This window comes from Anastrepha obliqua, chromosome 2, assembly GCF_027943255.1.
Source record: "Anastrepha obliqua isolate idAnaObli1 chromosome 2, idAnaObli1_1.0, whole genome shotgun sequence".
In the NCBI taxonomy this organism is placed as follows: domain Eukaryota; kingdom Metazoa; phylum Arthropoda; class Insecta; order Diptera; family Tephritidae; genus Anastrepha; species Anastrepha obliqua.
In genome coordinates this window covers 75,634,454-75,640,453 of record NC_072893.1, presented here as the reverse complement: position 1 = coordinate 75,640,453, position 6,000 = coordinate 75,634,454, and positions in this window count along the sequence as shown.

The following is a 6,000-nucleotide window of genomic DNA, read 5'->3' as shown; positions in this document are numbered from 1 at the left end:
AATATGTACTTTGTTGTTGATGCTGCCGCAGTGAAATGCAATACATCTTGTGCAAGCAAATGCTATTACTAACACAGTTACTTACTTACATATACCAAGCAACATATTGCCCTATATACGAATGTGTTCATACAAATAATGTTACACTTCGTTGCCTTCGGTTTACCTAACTGGAAATTAGTATAGTTGACTAAAAAGACGTACGTACGTGTGTATGTGCTCGTATGTTGCTGAAGAAGCTCATAAATGGGTTATGCAGAAGTAGCTACTTCATGGAGCACTTCAGCAATTGCGCATTTCTGTAAGTACTTGTCCTAGTGGTAAATGTTGCAAACATACATACATATGCAACATATGAGTATCAACTCCACATAGCGCTTACTTCCATGCGTATACTGTGCACACTTCATGTGGGTTATGAATATGAAATTGAAGCATAACATTGTCCTAACAAAGTGATCACACTCTGGCACTTCGTCTTCTCGCCTGACTGTTGCTTTTGCTGCAACATATTGTCTTGGGCAAACAAATTATGATTTTTCATAATAACAGAGGTGCCGTAGAACAGCGTTAAGGGAGCGCAGTTGAAAGAAAGCAGCCAGTGCTTGGAGTTGGCAATATGTATGTATACGTAATAAGTATTTTGCTGTTATAACCTCAAGTGTGCGGTATATTTAAGTCGAAGTTCAACCACAAGGTTTTCAACATTAACATTTTAATCAATTTTGGCTATTTCTCTTTTTTTTAATGTCCATGTTTTTGCTTAAAAATATAGCTAATTGCCTAACAAAAACCACTTCAATCTAATTTTGAAAATTTACGCAAAAATTAGAAACATTCCGAAAAATTTCATCCCAACTCCATCGTTTTTAATTAGAATTGTGCGAAAAATTTTTTAGTATGCTGTTTTATAGTCCATTTAATTTTCACTAACAGAGAGCCAGTTTGAAGTTGGTGAGAAATCCGGTTGATTTATTATAATTTTTTTCCTTGATGATACTGCGCATTTTCCCCTTGTAACAAATGCACGAACTTTTTATTAAATTTTCATTCAAATTACTTCCACGATTGGTTTTAAAGTAGCCCATCGGAGCTATCGGAGCTTATCAATGAAAATTTCGATTTATTGTTTCAATTTTCGAGTCGTCTCAAGATATTTGGCGCAAGGTGTATCCTTATTGGTACTCCACAAAATGTAATCTAATAGAGTCAAATCATAGCTTCTACGCGGCCATCTTCATTTTAGTTTTAGTAAAGGATATCTGTGTAATAAGAAAAGCCGTCCTGTTGAAATCATGTTTCGTCTTTCATCTTTATGCCTTCCTCATATATTTGGGAAAACGAGAAATGGTTATTATGATGCAGTAACGTTCGCCATGGATTGCAACGGCGGTTTCTATCTAATTTTCGAAAAAAATTGTATCCGTTTGACTAAAAATCAAAGCTATTTGATGGATCGGCCTGTTTCTATATAGTTTTATCAACCTTTTTCTAAGATCAAGGTTATTTGATAGAAAAAATTAATAAAAAAAATGTTGAATTTACGTTCGTCACTTTAATGCTGCAATCTATAGCTCTCACTGTCGATTAGTTTGCTTTGTTTTGTTTAAAGTTGGGCGCGGACTTTTTTTTAGCTCTCCTACTTCATTTTGTGTTTATTTCATTTGCCCAACCACTCAGTCACAGTTTGTTCAATGTGCTAAAGCGCTCACCTCTGATTTTATCGAATTTATTGAAACCGCTCACACTTCTGTGCAAAGTAAAAGATTACAGGGTATGGCTAGAACTTGTAGTATTAGCTTCCATAAAATCAGTGCACTTTATACAGTGCCTGAAATCTAACCCAAGGAAGCGCACCTGTTAATAATGCACCCAAATATTATTTTTCCAATGAACATCTACTTCAAAATGCATCTATTCCTTCAAAGTGGCGCATGAGTTTTACTAAGAATAAAAAGTGAATCATGTGAATTTTCAAAATTTTCAGATTTTGTTGAGCAAATAAGGTGAGTTAGATTTTATTTGTAGAATGAAATTTATGTAGTAGAAATATTGAGAATTCCTAAAATGCCTGTGATCAATAGATACAAAATAAATATTTACAAATAATTCAAAGAAGATAGAGAGCGTGTTGAAGACTATGTTCGCACTTGGCGACGAACCTCTACTATCGGAATCAAAAATCGTCAGTTCGCAATGCGAGTCTATCGCTGATACAGTTAACAGTTTTCTCTGATCATGCCACTCTTTGGAAGGATATTTTGCGCCGGAAAAAGACAAACCTCGTTTGCATCTCACATTGCACTGATTCTTCGAGAGCACTTCCCTAAAAATTAAATATTACGTCCTGTACTTTATCTATTTTCTTTTTTTATATTAAAATTTTGTTTTAGTTTAGTTAATTTTTTTTTTTTTGCTGAACTATGTTTTGATTTATCTTTTGTTATTTCTTATTTTATTTTATTTAAATAAATTTTTTTTTTATTATTTATATTTTTTACTTATTTGAAGTTAAAAAACTCTATATTAATCTAATTTATGATATCGTATTTTTTAGTTTTATTCTTTCATTTTATTTCACTCATTTTTATTTCATTCATTTTTTTATTTTTATTTTATTTATTTAATGTTACTAAATTTTATTTTTGTTTTGTTTCACAATTTTTTTTTGTTTAAATTAGTTTTAATTATCTCTACGTCGAACGGTTTGGTGCGTGACTACCATTCTGTAGTATGTAGGTTCGAATATCCGTGCATGAAACAGCAAAATAATAGAAAAAGTAGTTTCTAATAGCGTTCGCCCCTCGACAGGGAATACCAAACCTCTCGATGTATTTCCGTTCGGGGTCGGAACAGAGGAGGAGCTCGGCCATTTCTATTTTTTCGTTCATTTTATTTTATTGGATTTCTAATTTTATTTGACCTTTTTTATTTATTTTAATTTTTATTGTTTTTTTTTTTGTGTGTTTTTTTTTTAATTTTAAAAATTTTTTATTTTTATTTTGTGCCTGAAAAAGTAAAACCTCGTTTTGTGCTAAGCATTTTATTTTAATTTATTTATTTTTATTTTATATATTAATTATTTTAGTTTATATGTTGGGGTTTTTTTCGTTGCACTATTTAATTATTATTTTTTATTTCTTATTTTAACTTTTTTTATTTATTATATTTTTATTTCAAGTATTATATTTTGTATTCTTTTATTTTTTATACTTTTCTATTGTTTTTGATTATATTTTTTATTATTTCAGTTTCATTTATTTTTATTTTATTCATATATTCTTCTTACTTTATTTCATATTATTATATTTTATTTAAGTAATATAAATAAAAACTTTTTTTTTTATTTATTTATTTTCATTATATGTTTATTTTTTTATTTTATTTATTTATTTTTTTATATTTATATTTTTTATTATATATTATTTGATTTTATTCCATTTAATTCTATTTATTTATCTTTTATTTGGTTTATTTTCTGTATTCAAATTTTTTACTTTTAGTATTACCTCAATTCAATATATTTGCATGTTCATTAAATTTTCTATGCTTATTTCAGTTTATTCTATTTTATTTTTGTTTTTATTTATTTTTTTTTTTATAACTTATCTCATTTTTCTATTTTATTTTCTTGTCGCCCATTTTAACTAATTTTTTATAGTTTTTATTTTTCAGTTTTTAATTTAAATGTATTTTTATTATAGAATAAGTTTTTATTCTTATTTTGTTTCAAATTATTTTCATGTTTTATATGCAATATTTTTTTAGAGCTTTGTTTAATTTAATTTTTTCGATACTATTTTTATTTTATTTATGTTTTTCTTTATGATTATATTCTATATATTTTATTTTTTTTTTTTTAATTTTATTCATCATGTTTTGTCTTTAATTTTGTTCAGGACTATTTCAGTTTGTTTTAACTTTTTTTGTTTTAATAATAATGGTACTGTTCTATCATGAAATTCTTCGTGAGCTTTTGCAACCTAAGTTTTGACAGAAATATTTTAGTCCCAATATAATATGAATTGAAAGCAATTAAAATAGTTTTAAGTCGTTTCTAACTGCATTTGCAACCGTCTACACAAATATTTTTAAAAGTTTAATCACCTTGGATGTCCCACTTTTGATGTGATTAAGTAATAACTTCCCTATCCTAACTTATTCAAGTAAATATAAATATCTGAATCTGCACCTATGGGCATACATATACGCACTAACAAATCTCCGCGCCATTATACCCGCCACACCAAAGGGAGCAATATAACAACAGCAGGGTAACAACTGAATACCCTTAACTGTCCCATTTTAGGTGATATTACATTTTCTCAACTCCCATTTTATGCATAGAGAATGTAAAATAATGCAAGCGTTAAATTGGTAACGTGTGCAGCTGTTGCAGCCTCCTCAAGAACATAGTTTTATTGCTTCCACGGTTTTTGCTGTTCCTGCTGCAGTTCTAGCGTTTGTTGTTGTTGCATGCTTTTATCTTTTCTATTTCGTTGGCAACCTTCTTGCGATACTCTCGAGTGCTCAGCGATAATGGTGTCACTGTGATTGCTTTGGTTAAGATGGTGTGTGTGTGTGTTTACTTTCCAGTTGATTGCAAGTTGTTTACTTCAGATACATTACATTAAATTACGCTTAACGCTTACGTTACCCTACAGTCGAGTGCAGACGCCCCGTTTCCCGCTTCAGTTGAAGATATACGTTACCTTTGGTAGCTGCTTCCACAAGTATGTTCTGTGAACAGCAGGCGGCGCACAGCTTTGCGGTTTTCCAATACATCTGCTTTGTGTAATGGGCGGCGCGCTTGCGCAACTTCCAACATTGAGCAGACCTTTTCCCCAAGCTCGAATGTGGCAGATTATGTTGCCATCGACGATTAAGGCGGGTTTCTTCGCATGCGTTTATTTATATAATAATCGTTTTTTTATGCATTGCTTGCTGTATTATCTTTTCCTTTTCTTTTCTGTTTCTTGTTGCCCCCTAGGTTTTGTTTCATCATTTATGTGTCATGGCTTTGCGTACGTGTGGTACGAAATGGTTTCTTATTATTTCTTTATATTATCTTTCAGTTGGTGATGCATTATTTGTAACTCGATCGCTGCAACTGATTGCAACGCACTTTTGTTTTTGATTATCTTGAAAGAGCTGAAAAGTTTATCGATGTCCCAATCCGCTCGCTTATTCTAAAAATAGAGAAAAAACAGTGGTTTATTTATTTGAAACTTTCTAGTGCTTTCCTTGTAAGAATAGTAAAAACGTTTAGTTTTTCCTTAAAACAAAACCACTAAGAAAGATCTTCAACGATGCCAAATCACATGACTTAATAGTTAATTCACATCCTCGCGGTGCAAATTAAAAGTGTTTCAATTCCAACAAACAAGCAGCAAAATCTCGTTCTTGCCGATCAATTGGGTGTCGATTCGACTACGTTCTTCTTCGGCTGTGTTCTCGTATGGGACCAATTTTTTCTTGCCAGTTACCATCCGCTCCAAAAATAAATCAACGTCGTTGCGCACAAAGAATTTCAGGGGAAATAATTCGGTCCATTATTATCTCGGAGTATTTTGTGTTACCTTATGCAAATGGTTCCAAATGGTTTTCTGGTTAATCTTAATTTTCCTGAGATTGTTCACTTTCCATGTTTCTACCAACGTTTCCGACGATTCATCTAGCAGAGCGTGCCTCAGCCTCGACATCCGTATTACATATGCCAGAACTGTATCGTTGGAACCACCGTTTTCTTATTGCATTCGATATTTTAGTAAAAGATGGCGTAATGGACGGATGCACCTGCATACACTCAATGCTACACCCACATAATCTTTGCTAAGCTAAAATAAGCTTGATTTTAACACACTCATTTCCATTCTAACGGGACAGTACTTAATAGATAGACACGCCTAGAGGATGTTCTACTGTATCTAGACGTAGATTCACTAATTTGGGTAGACAATTTTGATTAATGAATTGGAAGATCTCTGTACTGTAGATATC